Source organism: Oncorhynchus keta, chromosome 10, assembly GCF_023373465.1.
Source record: "Oncorhynchus keta strain PuntledgeMale-10-30-2019 chromosome 10, Oket_V2, whole genome shotgun sequence".
Taxonomy (NCBI): Eukaryota; Metazoa; Chordata; class Actinopteri; order Salmoniformes; family Salmonidae; genus Oncorhynchus; species Oncorhynchus keta.
This window is the reverse complement of record NC_068430.1, coordinates 53,582,434-53,605,071: the sequence shown is the minus strand read 5'-3', so window position 1 is coordinate 53,605,071 and position 22,638 is coordinate 53,582,434. Positions and strand designations below refer to the sequence as shown.

Genomic DNA, 22,638 nt, shown 5'->3' with positions numbered 1-22,638 from the left:
GATGGCAACACCTGACATTGGTTGTCTAGCTATAGTCAACAACCAATTTGACAGAGCTTAAAGAATAATGGGCAAATACTGCACAATCCAGATGTGGAAAGTTCTCAGAGCTTTACACAGAAATACTCACAGCTGTGATCGCTGCCAAATGTGCTTCAACAAAGTATTGACTTGGGGGTGTGAATACTTAATTTACATAATTTTCAATACATTTGCAAACATTTCTAAAAAAATATGTTTTAACTGTAATTGGGTGAGAAAATATATTTACTCCATTTTAAAATTTAACACAACAAAATGTGGAAAAAGTCTAAGGGTGTGAATACACTGTATGTGAAGATGAATCCACTAATTGTAAGTCACTCTGGATAGGAGCGTCTGCTAAATGACTAAAATGTAATAGAAATGAATAAATAATGTATTGAATAAATAATGTATTGTGTCAGTTTGGAGTCACTGTTATTGTAAAGAATAGAATACCATAATTGGAGATAATCATGAATGAATTGTGAATAATGAGTGAGAAAGTTACAGCGGTATAAATTGCATGCCCCCCAAAAATGCTGACCTCCCCTATTATTGGTTAGCATGTCTTGGGGGTATGATCCTCTAACTTTCTCACTCATCATTATTCATAATTCATTCATGATAATCCGTAATCATGTAGAAGTGTTCAGAAACATATTCTATTCTTATTTACAATAAATTGGCACAATACATTATTTAACTTATTTATCATTACCCTTAAATAAAAAGGTGACATTCTATTCTGTATAGTCATATGAAACAATTTTATCTCAAATCCAAAATGCTTGAGTATAGAGCCAAATTAAAAGTTGTAGCTTCAACTGTCGAAATAAAAACATAGGGGAGTGTACGTGAGTGAATAAAAGACAGTATGTCACGTCACACCCCCTTTTGTGGTGACAGGTCACATGGGTACAGTAAGGGTGTGGCATCACTTTTGATATTAAGCATCTCACTCAGAGAACCACGGTTACATCCGTAGGCCAGCATTTTCATGTCTGTATTTATTGAAATGGTAAATACAACTGGAAAGTAACTTCAAAATATACTCATAGCATGTCTCCTTACCTATTAGGACCGGTCTGAATCCCAGACGATAAAGCTTCCTGAGCTGAAAGAGTTACAACGGTTATCAGAATTATCTTCAATTGGATTATCTTAAGTTTATTTTTCTTTATTGAAATTGCATGACATGCACAAGTCATCTCCCAATATCCTGGGGATCTGGATCAATGTAGAATATCGCGGTGGATCCGGTGTGACCATGCTGAATAAGGTTATACACCACAGTGTATTTCCAAACAGGAGGATTTCAAATAGAAGGTATGTTATTCCCTCTAAATAATCCGAGACTCTATCCTCTACATTTAGTGTGTATACTTTATTTTTTACATCCGCTTTATAGATTAGGTGAAGATTAGGTGAAGTAGTCAAAACAAGGGCAGATATTTATGACGTATGTCACTGAAAAGGATGCTCATGCTAGTGTTGAAGATCAAGTCTCCCTTGAGCCGCATGATTGACAGACCAGTCATCATTTTTTTGTAGGGGGGGTTGGAGGTCTGATTCCTTAAGTTATTTTTATTTTCCTTTTAAAGAACAGTGGGAATGTTGTCAGGGGCAAACATGGAGGTGTTGAGGTTGGGCTGGGGATGGGATGTGAGGCTGGGTCAGTGCTGCCCCTGTTGAGGCTGGGGGTTTTGAGACTGGGCCTGGTTCTACCCCTGTCGAGGCAGGTCTGAGGGTGTTGAGTCTGGGCCTGGAACTACCCCTGTTGAGTGAGGCTTGGTCCAGGTGCTGCCCCTGTTGAGGCTGGGACTGGTGGCCCTGTTTGGCCCGGTGTGCTGGGGCCTCCTCTCCTGCCCTGAAGGGTGAAAGGAACCACTTACTGTACATACAGTACACATGTATAGCAACACAAGAATATAGATAAAGGGAGTAAGCCGTACCTGAACAAATAGAAGAGCAGGTAAGCACTCTGGGCTCTGGTCCTCAGCACTCTGGGCTCTGGTCCTCAGCACAGTGGCTTCATTGGACATTGACACCTGGCTGTGGTTACAGTAGAACCAGTGTCCACTTGCATTCAAGATGTCACTAATGTAGTGCCCTGTGGCACAAAGAAGGCAGACTTGAGGTCAAGCGTCAGGCTCTTGTGGGTAATGGAGTGTGTTATAACAGTTCATTTGGAAGGTATTTTATCTGTTACATGTCAAGTTTGTAAATCAGGGATAAAGAAATACACGTGGCATATAATTAGGCATGCCTCTCCATTCCTTTGAATTAAATTGTGTGAACTCTAAACATATCGCAGTGCTTGTCGGGATGGCACTTCGCTCTGAAGCCTGCCTTGCTTGCCTGGCCGAAGTGGCTATTGAAGGGTCTAATTAAACCCTACATCAGAGTTAGCCCACGGGTGATTTAATTTGGTCCCCCCATGTTTTCTGAGCTAAAAAAATGTAAAAACACCAGCAAATCATTGTACAGAAATGTAAGCAAGGTTTGAAATTAGTCAAATATCTGTTTGGGCTTCTTATGGTCAATTTGCAGGCTACAAATTATTATTATCCATGGCCTTCACCCTCAATAATTTTCACTCCCTAAGCTTTGGGATACTTGTTTATATGGCAGAGTGTGAATGCGCAAATTGAGAGCCGAGGAGATGGGAGTGATTTGGGATTTAGCCTATGCCATATGTACTGTGTATAGGCATTTTTGTTTTAAGGTATTTACTTACCGGAGTTTGCGGAGCCTCCCAAATTAGAGACTACGCCAGTCAGCTGGTAGTAGCCATTCACTGACTTCACTGGCTGCTTCTTCAGTAAGAAAACACATGTGATCATTGGATTCTCATTTCCGCTACAGTCCACCACACTGTCTACAGTCCACTACACTACTAGTCTACTGCGGGAGGTCTACTATATCGTGTCCTCCTCATAACTATCTCAGTGTTCTGTCATGACTTATATTTCACTGGTTTCACGCTGTCCACAGCACTTTCCCTGGTTCCTGGTCATTTGAATCTGAGGGGTCAAATATACATATAAAAATCTGTGAAAACGTGGTCGCTTGTCTTAATTGCTCTGGTCTAAATAGGCTCCCATACATCACTGAAGATGTCTGAGAAACATTTTAATTTGTAGCTTCTAGATTCTCTGTCTGCAGGACCATTTTGGGAGTGGGTTGCTTGTGTGGTTTTGGAGCAAGAATAGTGTTGTGGTGCCATGACCAACCTGAACAGCAGAGGTCGCTATCTTTGGCCTCTCCAGGTGGGCTGGAGACTTGGCTGGCGAGGGTCTGGTTGGTGAGGGCCTATGGGCTGGCACTGTGCAGGGGTGGCACCGTGTCCCCACAGAAGGTGGAGAGCCTCAGCTCCGAAGGAAACAAAAGAGGAGTCTCCAGCTTCTCCAACCCCCCAGGTCCTCCGAACCTCTTCAGATGCAGAACCAGCACACTGCTCAGAGACAGAGAGGAAGAGAGGAACAGACAGAATGAAACCAGTCAACAAAATAACAGATGAGTGAAATTTGTTCGATTGTGCTCATCCCTAAGTCCTACAACCTGCTCAGGAAGGTAACTACTCTTAAAGTCTCAGGGCACAATGACCACTCTTTTCATTAAACACTGCCAGTGTTATGAGAGGTTATAAAGAGGCAACTGACAGAGGCAGTGTGTGGAACTGCTCCACTTTTGAGCTGTAGAGGCCTTTGCAACATGTGAATTCATTCAACCTTTTCGCCCTAGGTTAGAAACAGAAGTATTACAAAATGAGTGATACCACTTCAATAATAAGATACCGTATTCTGAGGCAGTGGGCAGCTTGCCCTGGGTGTTAGTCTCTACACCCAGGGCTAAACCAAACCCTACGTGCTGACTTTGAAAGTGAGTGCTAGACTGCATAGCAAGGTGCGCTCAGAGCTGAAGTCCAATGAGAGGTGATTGTAATCCTCTCTGGTGGACGACTTGCGCCCACAGCTTCAAATTTAGGACAAAGAGAAGAAAAATGCATAGGGTTTCTGTTTCAGGTCTCTGCAATGTTATGCCATGTGTTTTGTAATATTATTTGTAGAAAGATCCTGTTACCAGTAGATACATTACAACCAATGGGAGCTTTTACCTGGTACATGTGCGCACTGAGACAAGCTGGAACTCCAGCTGGGAAACAGGGCAGGTATAGTTCACCCCGAGTGTCTTCAGTATCATGCCCCTCTCCTTCAGCTGGCACAGCATATTCACAAGTAACTCGTGTGCGTCCTTTGATAAGAAAGAAAAATACCAAGATTAATTAGATTTTTTGAGAGAAAATGAACCCTTGCACAAAGAGTGCATGTTCAGAAGAGAGTAGTTCCTCAGTTACCTGCTGCGTGTCCCCCAGATACTTCAAATCATATCCCGACAAGGAGTACTTGACCTTCCACATGAGGTCTGCTTTTGAGGCCTGGTTTGCGCCACTGTCAGGTAGACCCAAACGGTGCAGGTAGACGGCTGAAGGGCGGGATTACGGCTGAAGAGGCAGATGAGTTTATCCAAATATTTTTTATCTAGCCGCACCCCATCATTAGAAATGATTAATTTGATTCAATGCAATTTCACCTTAGAGGACTGACAATGAAGCAAAACAACATAAATGTGTTGTTTATTCTCCTAATATATTTGGTTTGGATACTGCTCTCAATTGCAGAGCATTTTAAAAACTACCAAATTTCCCAAACTAATGTGGAATGTTCAGTCGATGAGCATTATATTACGGGCAATGTAGTCATTCTACAGTTTCCAAATTGGCCTACAAATATCTACATCATAATCATTGTGTCATTGTTGTTCCGGTAGGTTATGAAGATTCAGAAGAAAAAAATGGAAATAATTAAATAAATGCAATACACAGCGGAATATGACGTGGTTAGGGAAAGGGTTAGGGTTAGCAAAAAATGCTTTCCTAACTGGCTACGAGTGCCGTGAAAAGAGTGTCCCTTCTTTAATTTATGACCACAAATCGTGGGTGGGGGTGTGTCTGCTTTTGAGCCTTCCCTTTACCTGAGCAGGTTGGAGAAGGGGGAGGAGTTCCAGAGTTGTTCCTGGCGTAGGATTTCCTTTGAGAAGGAAGGCAGGACCAGGAGGCACTGCAGGGTGGCATTTAGGAAGCAAGTGTTGCCAATGTTAGGCAACCTGTGAAGAACCAGCCATCAGTACACAAATAGAGATACAATAGCCTAGAAACACAGAGTGGCCTGTCATAAACCTTCATAACTCTAGAAAGTGCTGGAAATGGCAGCCATCTTGGTCAGGTATAAGTTATTTTGTTATTCTGTGAGTACACAAAGAAGTGGATGTCTTTTAGACCCAGATGACCATAATTCATGGGTCTATAAATATCTAAGGAAACAAAAGAGGAGTCTCCAGCTTCTCCAACCCCCCAGGTCCTTCAAACCTCTTCAGATACAGAACCAGCACACTGCCCAGAGGAAGAGAGGAACAGACAGACAATGAAACCAGTCAACAAAATAACAGATGAGTGAAATTTGTTCGGTTGTGCTCATCCCTAAGTCCTACAACCTGCTCAGGAAGGTAACTACTCTTAAAGTCTCAGGACACAATGAGCACTCTTCATTAAACACTGCCAGTCTTATGAGAGGTTATAAAGAGGCAACTCACAGAGGCAGTGTGTGGAACTGCTCCACTTTTGAGCTGTAGAGGCCTTTGCAGCCCGCACATGTGAATTCATTCAACCTTTTCGCCCTGGGTTAGAAACAGAAGTATTACAAAATGAGTGATACCACTTCAATAATAAGATACCATATTCTGAGGCAGTGGGCAGCTTGCCCTGGGTGTTAGTCTCTACACCCAGGGCTAAACCCTACGTGCTGACTTTGAAAGTGAGTGCTAGGCTGCTTAGCAAGGTGCGCTCAGAGCTGAAGTCCAATGAGAGGTGATTGTAATCCTCTCTGGTGGACGACTCGCGCCCACAGCTTCAAATTTAGGACAAAGAGAAGAAAAATGCATTGGGTTTCTGTTTCAGGTCTCTGCAATGTTATGCCATGTGTTTTGTAATATTATTTGTAGAAAGATCCTGTTACCAGTAGTTACATGACAACCAATGGGAGCTCTTACCTGGTACATGTGCGCACTGAGACAAGCTGGAACTCCAGCTGGGAAACAGGGCAGGTATAGTTCACCCCGAGTGTCTTCAGTATCATGCCCTCCTCCTTCAGTTGGCACAGCATATTCACAAGTAACTCGTGTGCGTCCTTTGATGAGAAAGAAAAATACCAAGATAAAATCAAATTATTGAGAGAAAATGAACCCTTGCTAAAAGAGTGCATGTTCAGAAGAGAGTAGTGCCTCAGTTACCTGTTGCGTGTCCCCCAGATACTTCAAATCATATATATGAGGTCTGCTTTTGAGGCCTGGTTTGCGCCACTGTCAGGTAGACTCAAACGGTGCACATCAGATAGAGACACCTGTAGGGGGGGAGACAGAGAGTAAATTAGCAGCTGACTGGATGGTGTCAACCTATACGGGCTTACGGCTGAAGAGGCAGATGAGTTTATCCAAATATTTTTTATCTAGCCGCACCCCATCATTAGAAATGATTAATTCGATTCAATGCAATTTCACCTTAGAGGACTGACAATGAAGCAAAACAACATAAATGTGTTGTTTATTCTCCTAATATATTTGGTTTGGATACTGCTCTCAATTGCAGAGCATTTTAAAAACTACCAAATTTCCCAAACTAATGTGGAATGTTCAGTCGATGAGCATTATATTACGGGCAATGTAGTCATTCTACAGTTTCCAAATTGGCCTACAAATATCTACATCATAATCATCGTGTCATTGTTGTTCCAGCGGGTTATGAAGATTTCGAAGAAAAAACAAAAAATTGAAATAATTAAATAAATGCAATACACAGCGGAATATGACGTGGTCAGGGAAAGGGTTAGGGTTAGCAAAAATGCTTTCCTAACCGGCTACGAGTGCCGTGAAAAGAGTGTCCCTTCTTTAATTTATGACCATAAATTGTGGGTGGGGTTGTGTCTGCTTTTGAGCCTTCCCTTTACCTGAGCAGGTTGGAGAAGGGGGAGGAGTTCCAGAGTTGTTCCTGGCGTAGGATTTCCGTTGAGAAGGAAGGCAGGACCAGGAGGCACTGCAGGGTGGCATTTAGGAAGCAAGTCTTGCCAATGTTAGGCAACCTGTGAAGAAGAACCAGCCATCAGTACACACATAGAGATACAATAACCTAGAAACATAGAGTGGCCTGTCATAAACCTTCATAACTCTAGAAAGTGCTGACAATGGCAGCCATCTTGGACATGCTTGATAGTAAGCCCCATCCCCATAGTATATCAGACATTGATCTCTAAAAGATAAAGAGCTCATTTTCAATGCATTGTGTGTGGTGGTTTACCCAAGAAGTTCCATGTTGACCAGGGCCCCCCATTCTCCTCTGGCCCCCTGGGTCTCCTCTGACCCTCTTGGTGGCTGAGCTGGCCCTGTGAAGTCTGGCACCTGAGAATGGCCTCTTGGGCTAGAATGGTCCTGAAGAGACAGAGATCTGAAGGAAGGAGAGAACAGGTCTAAATCCTCCAAATCAGAGATCGTATCACTACACCAGGGGTGTCAAACTCATTTCGCATCGTGGGGGCACATACGGCCTAGGGAGATGTCAAGTGGGCCGGACCATTAAAATTATACCGTACTCTGCTATAAATAACCAAAATATCATGTCTTTCCTTTGTTTTGGTGTAAAGAAGCACAAGAACATTAGGAAAATATTGAAATTTAATGAACTATCCTTTTACAAAACATTTCATGAAACACCTCATATTTCCTTAGACAAATGTGCAATTTACTTTTATACTTTGATTGTACAAAGGCACAAAACTTTAATTGGTACTGAAAAATATAGTAATGCACTTTAAGATTAAATTAGACTTTTAAAGAAAGGAATTTTTAAACCACTTACACATACGCATATAAAATCTAAATGTAATCCCTGTGTACACCTTACAAAGGAGAGTGATTTTAATTGTGTAATGAAGAAAGTGTTCGCCTGTCCTGTAAATCTGTAAACTTCATACATGAAACATACATACAATACATACTGAAAATTTATGGAGTTGTATGAACAGTAGAATTCCATCACACAACTTTTGTTTTGAAGCTGCTGACTAACATTAAAGTGCACATTTTTTAAATCACCACAGTAAGGATTCATCTTCACAGAGCTGTATTCTTTCAATGCAAACAGTATCTAAGGCAGCATTTTAAAGGTGTTAGTCTAGTTTTTCGCTGTGATGAGTCTCGTAGTGGCGTCGAATATTATATTCCTTCAATACCGAAACTTGTTGCAAACACACCAAGCACAAAGGTTTTCCGTGCATCTCTGTAAATAAATAGGACGTGGTCCATTTTTCTTTGAAAATTCTACACTCCTTATCTACTTTTCTCCGTTTGGATAACGACATTTTGGCTAATGAGGGTGTAGCGGAGAGGTAGAGACCAAGGTATTAACAACGTCGTAACAAGCAGCAGATGGCGCATTGATACCGTCTGCTGTTTTCAGTCTGTCTCAGTGATGCGGCTTGTCTTCTACTCTGATGGAAAGAGTGCGCCCCTTAGCGGATAATCCATGAATTGCAGCGAATTAAAAATATTAATTCCATGTCTTTTATGCATTTTTTCCACTCAAATTATCCTGCGGGCCTGATCGAACCTCCTTGGGGGCCGGTTCCGCCCGCGGGCCGGGCCGTATGTTTGACACCCCTGACAGTCTCTCTCTTAAACACTATACTGGACTAGAGTGGTCCTGAAGAGACAGAGGTCTGAAGGAAGGAGAGAAGAAACAGGTGTAAAGCTTCCAAAGCAGAGATAGTATCACTCTACACAGTATCTCTCTTAAATACTATACTGTACTATAAACACAGTCCGAGTAGTGCATGCATGTATTGATGTCCATATAAATGCAGTGTATTAAGTAGACCAGGGCAATAGTTTAGTTAGAACTCTATTTACATTTAAGTCATTTAGCAGACGCTCTTATCCAGAGCGACTTACAAATTGGTGTATTCACCTTATGACATCCAGTGGAACAGCCACTTTACAATAGTGCATCTAAATCTTTTAGGGGGGTTTGAAGGATTACTTATCCTATCCTAGGTATTCCTTAAAGAGGTGGGGTTTCAGGTGTCTCCGGAAGGTGGTGATTGACTCCGCTGTCCTGGCGTCGTGAGGGAGTTTGTTCCACCATTGGGGAGCCAGAGCAGCGAACAGTTTTGACTGGGCTGAGCGGGAACTGTACTTCCTCAGTGGTAGGGAGGCGAGCAGGCCAGAGGTGGATGAACGCAGTGCCCTTGTTTGGGTGTAGGGCCTGATCAGAGCCTGGAGGTACTGAGGTGCCGTTCCCCTCACAGCTCCGTAGGCAAGCACCATGGTCTTGTAGCGGATGCGAGCTTCAACTGGAAGCCAGTGGAGAGAGCGGAGGAGCGGGGTGACGTGACAGAACTTGGGAAGGTTGAACACCAGACGGGCTGCGGCGTTCTGGATGAGTTGTAGGGGTTTAATGGCGCAGGCAGGAGCCCAGCCAACAGCGAGTTGCAGTAATCCAGACGGGAGATGACAAGTGCCTGGATTAGGACCTGCGCCGCTTCCTGTGTGAGGCAGGGTCGTACTCTGCGGATGTTGTAGAGCATGAACCTACAGGAACGGGCCACCGCCTTGATGTTAGTTGAGAACGACAGGGTGTTGTCCAGGATCACGCCAAGGTTCTTAGCGCTCTGGGGGAGGAGGACACAATGGAGTTGTCAACCGTGATGGCGAGATCATGGAACGGGCAGTCCTTCCCGGGAGGAAGAGCAGCTCCGTCTTGCCGAGGTTCAGCTTGAGGTGGTGATCCGTCATCCACACTGATATGTCTGCCAGACATGCAGAGATGCGATTCGCCACCTGGTCATCAGAAGGGGGAAAGGAGAAGATTAATTGTGTGTCGTCTGCATAGCAATGATAGGAGAGACCATGTGAGGTTATGACAGAGCCAAGTGACTTGGTGTATAGCGAGAATAGGAGAGGGCCTAGAACAGAGCCCTGGGGGACACCAGTGGTGAGAGCGCGTGGTGAGGAGACAGATTCTCGCCACGCCACCTGGTAGGAGCGACCTGTCAGGTAGGACGCAATCCAAGCGTGGGCCGCGCCGGAGATGCCCAACTCGGAGAGGGTGGAGAGGAGGATCTGATGGTTCACAGTATCGAAGGCAGCCGATAGGTCTAGAAGGATGAGAGCAGAGGAGAGAGAGTTAGCTTTAGCAGTGCGGAGCGCCTCCGTGATACAGAGAAGAGCAGTCTCAGTTGAATGACTAGTCTTGAAACCTGACTGATTTGGATCAAGAAGGTCATTCTGAGAGAGATAGCGGGAGAGCTGGCCAAGGACGGCACGTTCAAGAGTTTTGGAGAGAAAAGAAAGAAGGGATACTGGTCTGTAGTTGTTGACATTGGAGGGATCGAGTGTAGGTTTTTTCAGAAGGGGGTGCAACTCTCGCTCTCTTGAGGACGGAAGGGACGTAGCCAGCGGTCAGGGATGAGTTGATGAGCGAGGTGAGGTAAGGGAGAAGGTCTCCGGAAATGGTCTGGAGAAGAGAGGAGGGATAGGGTCAAGCGGGCAGGTTGTTGGGCGGCCGGCCGTCACAAGACGCGAGATTTCATCTGAGAGAGAGGGGAGAAAGAGGTCAGAGCACAGGGTAGGGAGGGCAGTGTGAGCAGAACCAGCGGTGTCGTTTGACTTAGCAAACGAGGATCGGATGTCGTCGACCTTCTTTTCAAAATGGTTGACGAAGTCATCTGCAGAGAGGGGGGAGGGGGAGGAGGATTCAGGAGGGAGGAGAAGGTGGCAAAGAGCTTCCTAGGGTTAGAGGCAGATGCTTGGAATTTAGAGTGGTAGAAAGTGGCTTTAGCAGCAGAGACAGAGGAGGAAAATGTAGAGAGGAGGGAGTGAAAGGATGCCAGGTCCGCAGGGGAGGCGAGTTTTCCTCCATTTCCGCTCGGCTGCCCGGAGCCCTGTTCTGTGAGCTCGCAATGAGTCGTCGAGCCACGGAGCGGGAGGGGAGGACCGAGCCGGCCTGGAGGATAGGGGACATAGAGAGTCAAAGGATGCAGAAAGGGAGGAGAGGAGGGTTGAGGAGGCAGAATCAGGAGATAGGTTGGAGAAGGTTTGAGCAGAGGGAAGAGATGATAGGATGGAAGAGGAGAGAGTAGCGGGGGAGAGAGAGCGAAGGTTGGGACGGCGCGATACCATCCGAGTAGGGGCAGTGTGGGAAGTGTTGGATGAGAGCGAGAGGGAAAAGGATACAAGGTAGTGGTCGGAGACTTGGAGGGGAGTTGCAATGAGGTTAGTGGAAGAACAGCATCTAGTAAAGATGAGGTCGAGCGTATTGCCTGCCTTGTGAGTAGGGGGAAGGTGAGAGGGTGAGGTCAAAAGAGGAGAGGAGTGGAAAGAAGGAGGCAGAGAGGAATGAGTCAAAGGTAGACGTGGGGAGGTTAAAGTCGCCCAGAACTGTGAGAGGTGAGCCGTCCTCAGGAAAGGAGCTTATCAAGGCATCAAGCTCATTGATGAACTCTCCGAGGGAACCTGGAGGGCGATAAATGATAAGGATGTTAAGCTTGAAAGGGCTGGTAACTGTGACAGCATGGAATTCAAAGGAGGCGATAGACAGATGGGTAAGGGGAGAAAGAGAGAATGACCACTTGGGAGAGATGAGGATCCCGGTGCCACCACCCCGCTGACCAGAAGCTCTCAGGGTGTGCGAGAACATGTGGGCGGACGAGGAGAGAGCAGTAGGAGTAGCAGTGTTATCTGTGGTGATCCATGTTTCCGTCAGTGCCAAGAAGTCGAGGGGATGGAGGGAGGCATAGGCTGAGATGAACTCTGCCTTGTTGGCCGCAGATCGGCAGTTCCAGAGGCTACCGGAGACCTGGAACTCCACGTGGGTCGTGCGCACTGGGACCACCAGATTAGGTGGCCGCGGCCACGCGGGTGTGGAGCGTTTGTATGGTCTGTGCAGAGAGGAGAGAACAGGGATAGACAGACACATAGTTGACAGGCTACAGAAGAGGCTACGCTAATTAATGCAAGGAGATTGGAATGACAAGTGGACTACACGTCTCGAATGTTCAGAAAGTTAAGCTTACGTAGCAAGAATCTTATTGACTAAAATGATTAAAATGTATTTATCCACAATATGTGATTAGAAGAGCCTAAAACTACAGTTTGAGTAAAATAACTTTCTAGGACTATGTTATCAAGGGTCTCAGAGTAGGAGTTTGATCTAGGATCAGTTTAGCCTTTAATCTTGGAACTACCCATCCCGGATCCGGGACAATTGTCATCAACTACACTAATTAGCATAGCGCAATGTAGAGGACTGCTAATTCTTATGTAGGTGACATTACACTACTATAGCTGGGACAACGTATTTTCGTAGTAAAACAGGTTGGGCCCCATACAGGATATCTCTCACACACACACACTCACTTTGATCATCCAGAACACTGTCACAACAGGATACTCCTAGCCACAGGTGCTAGCCGGCAGTTCGGCCACAACTCCCCTGAAGATAGGGACGCACACACATTACACACGGACTCTTGAGGACAGGACAGGGACGCATACGCTCTTACACACTGACCCCAGAAGACAGGACGATGCACATACAGTACACACATAGCTGCCGAGGACACCCAGATAAGACACCCACAGATTGGCAGAAAGCCTAGATTTACGAGACAAACTAGCACACACACATAATCTCCCCTCCCAGCCGAACATTGTGTGACTGAAGATAGCACACACACCAGATCTCCTTTTCAGCTGAACATGGTGTGACGACCAAGAACAGGCATGGCAGGATTCTACGATGACGGACAGACAACAGAGCCAATGCCGGATGACTACACCCCAGCCTGATCCAATCCGAAGATCCGATCTCCTAGAAATCAACCTACTTTCTGTTGTGTATATGAAGCTTGTACTCACTGTTAGCAAGGTTCCTTTCTGCTAGTCTCTGATGAGCTAACAGAGGGGCCCGTATATACGCTGTACCAGATATCTTCACTCTGAATAAACCTGTCGCTTGTCGTACAATCTACCACCTTGTCTGCATCGATCCTTGACCGATTCACCCTATATCATATCCCATTATCAACAGCAACGGTCAAATAATCTTTACTAGAAAATATTCATGAAATCACAAGTGAAATATAGCGAAACACAGCTTCGCCTTTTGTTAATCACCCTGTCATCTCAGATTTTGAAATTATGCTTTACAGTAGCGAAAGCAAGAAAAGCGTTCAAGTTTATCGATAGCCTAGCTTAGCGTTATGTCCAGCTAGCAGCAGGAAGCTTGGTCCCGAAAATTAATAATTTACCTTTGATTTTTGGATGTTTTCACTCACGAGACTCCACAGCAAATGTTCCTTTTGTTCCATAAAGATTATTTTTATACCCAAAATACCTCTTTAGTTTGTCACGATATGTTCAGAAATCCACCGGAAATAGCGGTCACGGCAACGCCGAATGATATCCATAATATCGACAGGCAAACGTTTTTTATAATCAATCATCAAGGTGTTTTTCAAATATCTATTCGATAAAACACTGCTCAAAAGAATAAAGGGAACGCTAAAATAACACATCCTGGATCTGAATGATTGAATGAAATATTTTTATTAATACTTTTTTCTTTACATAGTTGAATGTGCTGGCAACAAAAATCACACAAAAATGATCAATGGAAATCAAAATTATCAACCCATGGAGGTCTGGATTTGGAGTCACTCAAAATTAAAGTGGAAAACCACACTACATGCTGATCCAACTTTGATTTATTGTCCTTAAAACAAGTCAAAATGAGGCCCAGTAGTGTGTGTGGCCTCCACGTGCCTGTATGACATTCCTACAATGCCTGGGCATGCTCCTGATGAGGTGGTGGATGGTCTCCTGAGGGATCTCCTCCCAGACCTGGACTAAAGCATCCGCCAACTCCTGGACAGTACAGTCTGTGTGCAACGTGGCGTTGGTGGATGGAGCGAGACATGATGTCCCAGATGTGCTCAATTGGATTCAGGTCTGGGGAACGGGCGGGCCAGTCCATAGCATCAATGCCTTCCTCTTGCAGGAACTGCTGACACACTCCAGCCACATGAGGTCTAGCATTGTCTTGCATTAGGAGGAACCCAGGGCCAACCGCACCAGCATATGCTCTCACAAGGCGTCTGAGGATCTCATCTCGGTACCTAATGGCAGTCAGGCTACCTCTGGCGAGCACATGGAGTGCGGCCCCCCCAAAGAAATGCCACCCCACACCATGACTTACCCCCGCCAAACCGGTCATGCTGGAGGATGTTGCAGGCAGCAGAACGTTCTCCACGGCGTCTCCAGACTGTCACGTCTGTCACATGTGCTCAGTGTGAACCTGCTTTCATCTGAAGAGCGCAGGGCGCCAGTGGCGAATTTGCCAATCTTGGTGTTCTCTGGCAAATGCTAAACGTCCTGCACGGTGTTGGGCTGTAAGCACAACCCCCACCTGTGGACGTCAGGCCCTCATACCACCCTCATGGAGTCTGTTTCTGACCGTTTGAACAGACACATGCACATTTGTGGCCTGCTTGGTCATTTTGCAGTGCTCCTCCTTGCACAAAGGCGGAGGTAGCGGTCCTGCTGCTGGGTTGCTGCCCTCCTAGGGCCTCCTGCACGTCTCCTGATGTACTGGCCTGTCTCCTGGTAGCGCCTCCATGCTCTGGACACTACGCTGACAGACACCGCAAACCTTCTTGCCACAGCTCGCATTGATTGATGTTCCATTCTGGATGAGCTGCACTACCTGAGCTGAGCCACTTGTGTGGGTTGTAGACTCTGTCTCATGCTACCACTAGAGTGAAAGCACCGCCAGCATTCAAAAGTGACCAAAACATCAGCCAGGAAGCATAGGAACTGAGAAGTGGTCTGTAGTCACCACCTGCAGAACCACTCCTTTATTGGGTGTGTCTTGCTAATTGCCTATAATTTCCACCTGTTTTCTATTCCATTCCACAGCATGTGAAATGTATTGTCAATCAGTGTTGCTTCCTAAGTGGACAGTTTGATTTCACATAAGTGTGAGTGACTTGGAGTTACATTGTGTTGTTTAAGTGTTTCTTTTATTTTTTTGAGCAGTGTATATCAACCGGAACAGTTGGCTTTTCAGTAGGACCGGGAGGAAAAATGGCTGCCTCTCTCTTTTACGCAAGAATGACTCTGAGAGCCATCAGCTGGCCACTTACGCGGGGAGGCCAGCCAAGCGTACCGGATGGACCGAAGGAGCAGACAGGGCCGACGACGCGCATCGTCCGTTCGCGTGCCTCGTCCCATACACGTGGCCTGTGTAAGCTGGCCGTAGAGGCTACTAATATTGTCAGGAAGAAGAAGAAAGAAGAAGAAGAAGAAAGAAGAAGACGATGACAACGACGAGGAGGAATAGATAGGACCCCGCCGAGCGTGAGCCCTCCGCCTACGACTGTAAGCCGGCCGTACAGAGGCTACTAATATTGTCAGGAAGTAGAAGTAGAAGAAGAACAAGAAGGAACAAGGAGAAGGAGAAGAAGATGAGGACCATGATGTGGACGACGACGACGAGGAGGAATACGACCCCGCCGAGCGTGAGCCCTCCGCCTACGACGCCTCGCAGTCCTTGTTTCAGCGCGGCTCAGGTCCTGGAACAGATCCTCCCGACTGGATGCCTGGGAAGCGGAACAAGAGGAGGGTGTTCCTGGAGCAGCTCGGAAAGGCACTCGTCAAGCCCTTGATCCAAAGAAGGCATCGTCTCCCCCGCACCCAAGCCGCGTCCGCACTTGTCAAAGACCTACAGAGTGCCACCGCCGAGGCTCGTCCGCCAGCCCGGGAGCAAGCCGCTGGCTCGGCCGACGCCCCGCAGGTGGCGAGTAAGAGGAAGAGGTGTCAGCTCTGCCCACCCAAGAAGGACGCCAAGACACACACCACGTGCTGTAGGTGTAAAAAATACATCTGCAAAGGCTGTTCACACGCAAAATTTTAAATAAAACTCCTAATATTCCATATGTGAGTGTACCCCTTTAAAGATATCTTGTCTCTGGGCAACATGGAAATCCCCTTAAACCCAAACGTTTACTCAAAGCTATAATGCACACAATTCCCTCTAAATGACACAAACCATTTTCTCTGTCACCCTCACTCACAACATCCTTGCCCGACTGCAAAAGTGCATTGTAAGTGATCTCAGCAACATGCGCTCAGCCCAGCCCAGACCGCAGCAACTTTCAACGAATTGTAAATCATTGTTGGCTAACTGCAGCAGCAGTAGTGTACGGGTTCGATCAACCAAACCAAACCCAATTTATCACAACTGTTGGATCTTGAATAGAACTTACAACATCAATCAGCATTTCTCAATCAAAATTGTACTGCCAGAAGTACAGAAAAGAGTGTACCTGAACAATGGTCAAATCAATTTGAGTAACGTTATTGTGTATCCAACGTAATGACGCAGTTTTACTTTCCACCTTCTTCTACCCCAAAATTTAAACATACCATGTACTTCGCTAAATTCATAAGAACATTTCGATGTGCACAAATCTAATTGTCTCTTCAGTATTATTTAGAATTCATCAGATTTAGGCAACTATCTCATCTTATTATTCAGCATTTTAAAATACGACTCCATTCCCAATAGGTTATTCCAGCAGATCATTTGGGAAACTCAATGTATTATATAGAAATTGCCTCGCCATTATTTTTGAATGAATTAATCTCTCAATTCAACCTAAACAAACTATTAAAACATTCAGTTCAGATCTTGAACAAACACTAACAACCGTATTTTTCCGGGCAAAACCTACAAATATTTGAATTACAATCTGAATTAATTTTAGTCTATCAGTGTCAAGGCTGAGATACGAACCCCAGTATCCCGCATTGTAGGCAAAAAGTTGACCTCTGAACCACCAACGCTATTGAGACAATTCCCAGAATATATTACAATTCAAAGGTCCAAGCTTTTCCCCAGCGAGGATTCTCCTTACTCTTTCTATCTACTCCGAACTGCTTTTATATGTTTTTCGTTTCAGTGTCTCCAGTATTTTACCAAGCTCCCCATCGACTGGGAGCCCGTTGGGCTCGGCAATACTGCCCTCTTCTGTCCATTCTCTGTATAATTTTTCCCCTCGTTTCTTCCAGTCCTTTCCATCTTTACCTCTGTTAGTTTCCAGTGTTGATTTCAATGTTTTCAACACCTTCTCAGCCTCCTGACTAGTCATTGTTAAGTATATTTGGGGTGTTTATCATATAATGTTTAGAATTATTTCCAACACCAATTCGCCACTTTTTATTTAACGTTGCTACCTCCTTAGTCAATTAACAGTATGTATGACTTCAAGAAATACCCGTAGGTCGTTCAAACTGGTATTAGCTATTCCCACTCAATACCCAATGTACTACATTCATTCAGTGAACTTATCTTATTTCCAATAAAAACCCATCTCATTACCCTTAGGTCATTCAAACTGTTATTGTGTGCCGACTAATAACTAATGTACCACAGTCACTCGATGAACTTATCTTATTTGGAATACAACACAGGTCTCTTGCCTGTACTATTATCCGTAGATCATTTAGCCCGTCATCAGTACGCCGACTGACTAATGTACCACAATCATTCGATTTGTCCTTGTCAAATCTTCATTCACACCAGTAAGTAGGCCGACTCACCCACACACCAACCAGTAGGTACGCCGAGCCACCGAGTACATTACATTCGCTGTTATATTGCCGTTCATCCACACTCACACCAGTAAGTTCGCCGACCCACCTTCATATAAACCAGTAGCTTCGCCGAACTACCTAGTACATTACATTCACTGTCATACCATAAAAGTGATCGATCAGTTCAAAATTGCATTTACCACTATGTATTCCCTATGATCCTTTACCAATATAAACTAATGAAATTTGGTCACTTACATCATACAGGTGTCTCACAAAAATACATTTGGATAATGCCAATATGCAGAACTTTAGTTTATTCACAATAGGTGTCTGCTTACCTTTTTAGTTGACCGGTCTAGTTTGTACACCGTTCAACGACAGCAATGGTCAATTGGCTGGCACGCCAATGTACAGCGAAGTCGTTCACCAGATCACGTTCAGGATAAGTATGACGCTGAGTCATCGATTGTATACTATACTTTTTATTAGCTAAGCAATAAGTGGTAAATGCAATTTACGTATAGACTGGGCATGGTTTAAACTCACTCAGCCTATCGTTGATTGTTGGCGCCCAAGCTGGTCCCAGCCCCCTAAGCGCTTCAGCGGTCAGTCGTTGTAGTTGTGTAGAATATCTATGTGCTCACACACTCAATACAGTTATCTCACACCTGGCTCCTGTTATCTAACAAAATAATGTTTGTTCTCGCAACACTACGTTCTGAATGTGCCCCCCCACAACTCATTGCACAGTTCCTGTCTTCATGTTATTCTGTATTTTTCCATCACGAGAAAGGCCCATGGCCCTGAAACTGTTAACAATGTCTCAAGTCAGCTATGTTGCATAACACATATACATACCCACAAAAGCCAACACTAAATAATATTCCATCACATATGATATGGTAAGGGCTATAGTGTATAACACAGAACCTCACACATCACCGTCTCACCCCGGTCTCCGTGATCTCACCTACCTCTTCGTTTATCATTCAGCTGACGCGCTGCTGTAACTGGCGAACTGCCTTTGCAACCTACTGCTGTCTTTCCAGATTGCGCGCTGTTGATGACGGCATGAGAGAGCCTAACATTTCCAGCTGAGGAACAATTTTAGGGTTTTCTAATAAAGTTTATAGTTTTAGACTGCAGTTGCAATTTATTTTACAAAAAATGATATCCAACCATACAATGTAGCTATTTTGAATCATTTTGTAATTAATCAAACCATTGAAATAGATTTTTGATGAATTTCAATGAAGAAGCTAGCTATCGAAACGTTTCAGCGTGTGTCGTGAAGTTAGCCTGCTAACGTCTTCATAGCTAGTAGCATGGAATCAGGACATGACCAAACTGTTGCTGAGATAATGGTTGTTGAAACTTCCGAGGAGAAAATAGGCATTGTCGCTCAAAAAAGGGGGTGAATGTGATTCATACCCGAATACCCCAACCAAGGAGCAACTTCCAAAGAAGCTGAGAAGTGAACCATCTACAGGACAACATCGTCCGCACCCTCATGGCTAAAATCAAAGAGAGCGCAGATGACATTATGGATTTGGTGAAAAAAAAGAACACTATCAGTATCGTTAACCTGAAGAAATCGATTGATTTCAATGCTGAGGAAGTAAAAACTCTGAAGCAGCAGAACGCAACATTAATATTCAAGTTGCAAAGCAGAAGAAACTCACTGAAATGGAGTCAAAGGTAAACGAGAATGACCGGTTAGTCGGAGATAGAGTATACTTTGCTGAAGCCAAGGCTTTTGTTAATGAAAGGGAAATTCACGCTGATTCCAAGCTTGATGACTGCTGGATTTATCAAGGGAGTTGTGCAGGACTGAGTTTTATTTGCATCTGATACAACTTTATATTTCTTGAGGAAAGAGCATTGTGTTTGTGTGAGCCAAATATTTTATATATACAGTGGGGCAAAAATGTATTTAGTCAGCCACCAATTGTGCAAGTTCTCCCGCTTAAAAAGATGAGAGAGGCCTGTAATTTTCACCATAGGTACACTTCAACTGACAGACAAAATTAGGGGGGAAAAATCCAGAAAATCACATTGTAGGATTTTTAATGAATTTATTTGCAAATTATGGTGGAAAATAAGTATTTGGTCAATAACAAAAGTTTATCTCAATACTTTGTTGCCAACAAAGGGTAGATAGCAGAGGTCAAACGTTTTCTGTAAGTCTTCACAAGGTTTTCACACACTGTTGCTAGTATTTTGGCCCATTCCTCCATGCAGATCTCCTATAGAGCAGTGATGTTTTGGGGCTGTTGCTGGGCAACACAAACTTTCAACTCCCTTCCCTCCAAAGATTTTCTATGGGGTTGAGATCTGGTGACTGGCTAGGCCACTCCAGGACCTTGAAATGCTTCTTACGGAGCCACTCCTTCGTTGCCCGGGCGGTGTGTTTGGGATCATTGTCATGCTGAAAGACCCAGCCACGTTTCATCTTCAATGCCTTTGTTGATGGAAGGAGGTTTTCACTCAAAATCTCACGATACATGGCCTCATTCATTCTTTCCTTTACACGGATCAGTCGTCCTTGTCCCTTTGCAGAAAAACAGCCCCAAACAAAGCATGATGTTTCCACCCCCATGCTTCACAGTAGGTATGGTGTTCTTTGGATGCAACTCAGCATTCTTTGTTCTCCAAACACGACGAGTTGAGTTTTTACGAAAAAGTTATATTTTGGTTTCATCTGACCATATGACATTCACCCAATCTTCTTCTGGATCATCCAAATGCTCTCTAGCAAACTTCAGACGGGCCTGGACATGTACTGGCTTATTAAGCAGGGGGACATGTCTGGCACTGCAGCATTTGAGTCCCTGGCGGCGTAGTGTGGTAGGCTTTGTTACTTTGGTCCCAGCTCTGCAGGTCATTCACTAGGTCCCCCCGTGTGGATCTGGGATTTTTGCTCACCGTTGTGATCATTTTGACCCCACGGGGTGAGATCTTGCGTGGAGCCTCAGATCGAGGGAGATTATCAGTGGTCTTGTATGTCTTCCATTTCCTAATAATTGCTCCCACAGTTGATTTCTTCAAACCAAGCTTACCTATAGCAGATTCAGTCTTTCCAGCCTGTTGCAGGTCTACAAGTTTACAACAGGTCTACAAGTTTATGGTGTCCTTTGACAGCTCTTTGGTCTTGGCCATAGTGGAGTTTGGAGTGTGACTGTTTTGAGGTTGTGGACAGATGTCTTTTATACTGATAACAAGTTCAAACAGGTGCCATTAATACATGTAACAAGTGGAGGACAGAGGAGCCTCTTAAAGAAGAAGTTACAGGTCTGTGAGAGCCAGAAATCTTGCTTGTTTGTAGGTGACCAAAAACTTATTTTCCACCATATTTTGCAAATACATTCATTAAAATTCCTACAATGTGATTTTCTGGATTTTTTTTCTAATTTTGTCTGTCATAGTTGAAGTGTACCTATGATGAAAATTACAGGCCTCTATTTTTAAGTGGGAGAACTTGCACAATTGGTGGCTGACTAAATACTTTTTTGCCCCACTGTATATATTTTATGGCAGGGAAATTTGCACTGACACTTAATGTTAGCTTGATGGCTATTCGTTTTACCAATCTATGGTACAATGTTATTTGCAATTGTATAAAAATATATATAATTTAGGTCAAACACTTGCGTGGTGCAAAGGACTGGTTTTATTTGCAACTAGGTAAGAACTTTTCTTTTTGTGAGAACCCGATTTATGTGAATGTATACAAGTTTAATATTCTTCATATAGTCACTGTGATGGTAAATGTCAATTTCTGTTTTATCTATTAATGCCAGGGGAATCCGTAATATTTTGAAAAGGAAATCTTTATTTTTGTATTGTAAGGGTAAGAGTGCCGACTTTTAAAATTGTATTCAAGAAACTCATACCTGTTCCACAGATACTGCGTTTTGGAAGTGTCAGTGGGGGAATACTATTTGGTTTTCATTTGGTACTAATCGGTCAGCAGGTGTCGCTGTTTTAAAAGGCAACTTTAAGGGTCATATTGAGTCATTAAGCAGATAATACTGGGTAGATGTCGACCGATTAATGGGAATGGCAGATTAATTAGTGGCTGATTTCAAGTTTTCATAACAATCAAAAATTGGTATTTTTGGGGCGCCAATTAATTTAACCAATATAACAGACATGTTTCATTATTTACTTGAGGCTAAATAGATTTGATTGATGTATTATATTAAGTTAAAATAAGTGTTCATTCAGTATTGTTGTAATTGTCATTATTACAAATAAATAAAAATAAAAATCGTACGATTAATCGGCATCAGCTTTTTTGGTCCTCCAATAATCGATATCGGCATTGAAAAATCATAATCAGTCAACCTCTACAGGGAGATGGATTATACCATTGGTAGATGTCAACCACGTTCAATTACTACCTCTTGTAAATACTTATGCTTCCAATAACAAGTTATTTTATTTAGAGACATTGAAAAAGTAAAATTATGTCTAAATTTCCATTGGCCAAAGAAATATTGGGTGGAGATTTTAATACAGTGTTACATGATAATCTAGATAGATGGCCTCCTAAGGATAGCAATTATGTTTGTGAGATAAGCGATATATGTATAAGGTTAGGTGTTCTATATATTTGGAGACATAAGAACACAGATAAGATTGTTTACATTAAGTACCAAAGATTTATCTATACAATCCTGTATTGATTTCTGGCTGATATCTGAAGATATGGCTGACAAGGTTGATACAGTCTCGATTGAACCATCTATTTTAACAGACCACAAAGGGATCTCAATAAAGATAAATATGCATGGTTTGTCAACAAAGAAAAGTTAGTAAAGGTTACTAGAAAATGAAGACTTTTACTAG

General features: G+C 43.9%; 1 long non-coding RNA gene across 2 annotated transcripts; it reads right to left on the bottom strand.

Annotated features, from left to right (window-relative positions):
- Window positions 1–4,549: 4,549 nt before the first annotated feature.
- On the bottom strand, window positions 4,550–7,564 carry LOC118388962 (uncharacterized). 2 transcript variants are annotated; one of them, XR_008144663.1, is made up of 4 exons: window positions 7,086–7,564; window positions 6,373–6,482; window positions 6,133–6,269; window positions 4,550–5,760 (listed from the first exon to the last, which is right to left on the bottom strand). It is a non-coding gene; the product is annotated as an uncharacterized LOC118388962 (long non-coding RNA). The 2 variants fall into 2 exon arrangements; XR_008144662.1 differs by lacking the exon at window positions 4,550–5,760 and having other exon boundaries at window positions 5,798–6,269.
- Between the last annotated feature and the right edge of the window lie 15,074 nt (window positions 7,565–22,638).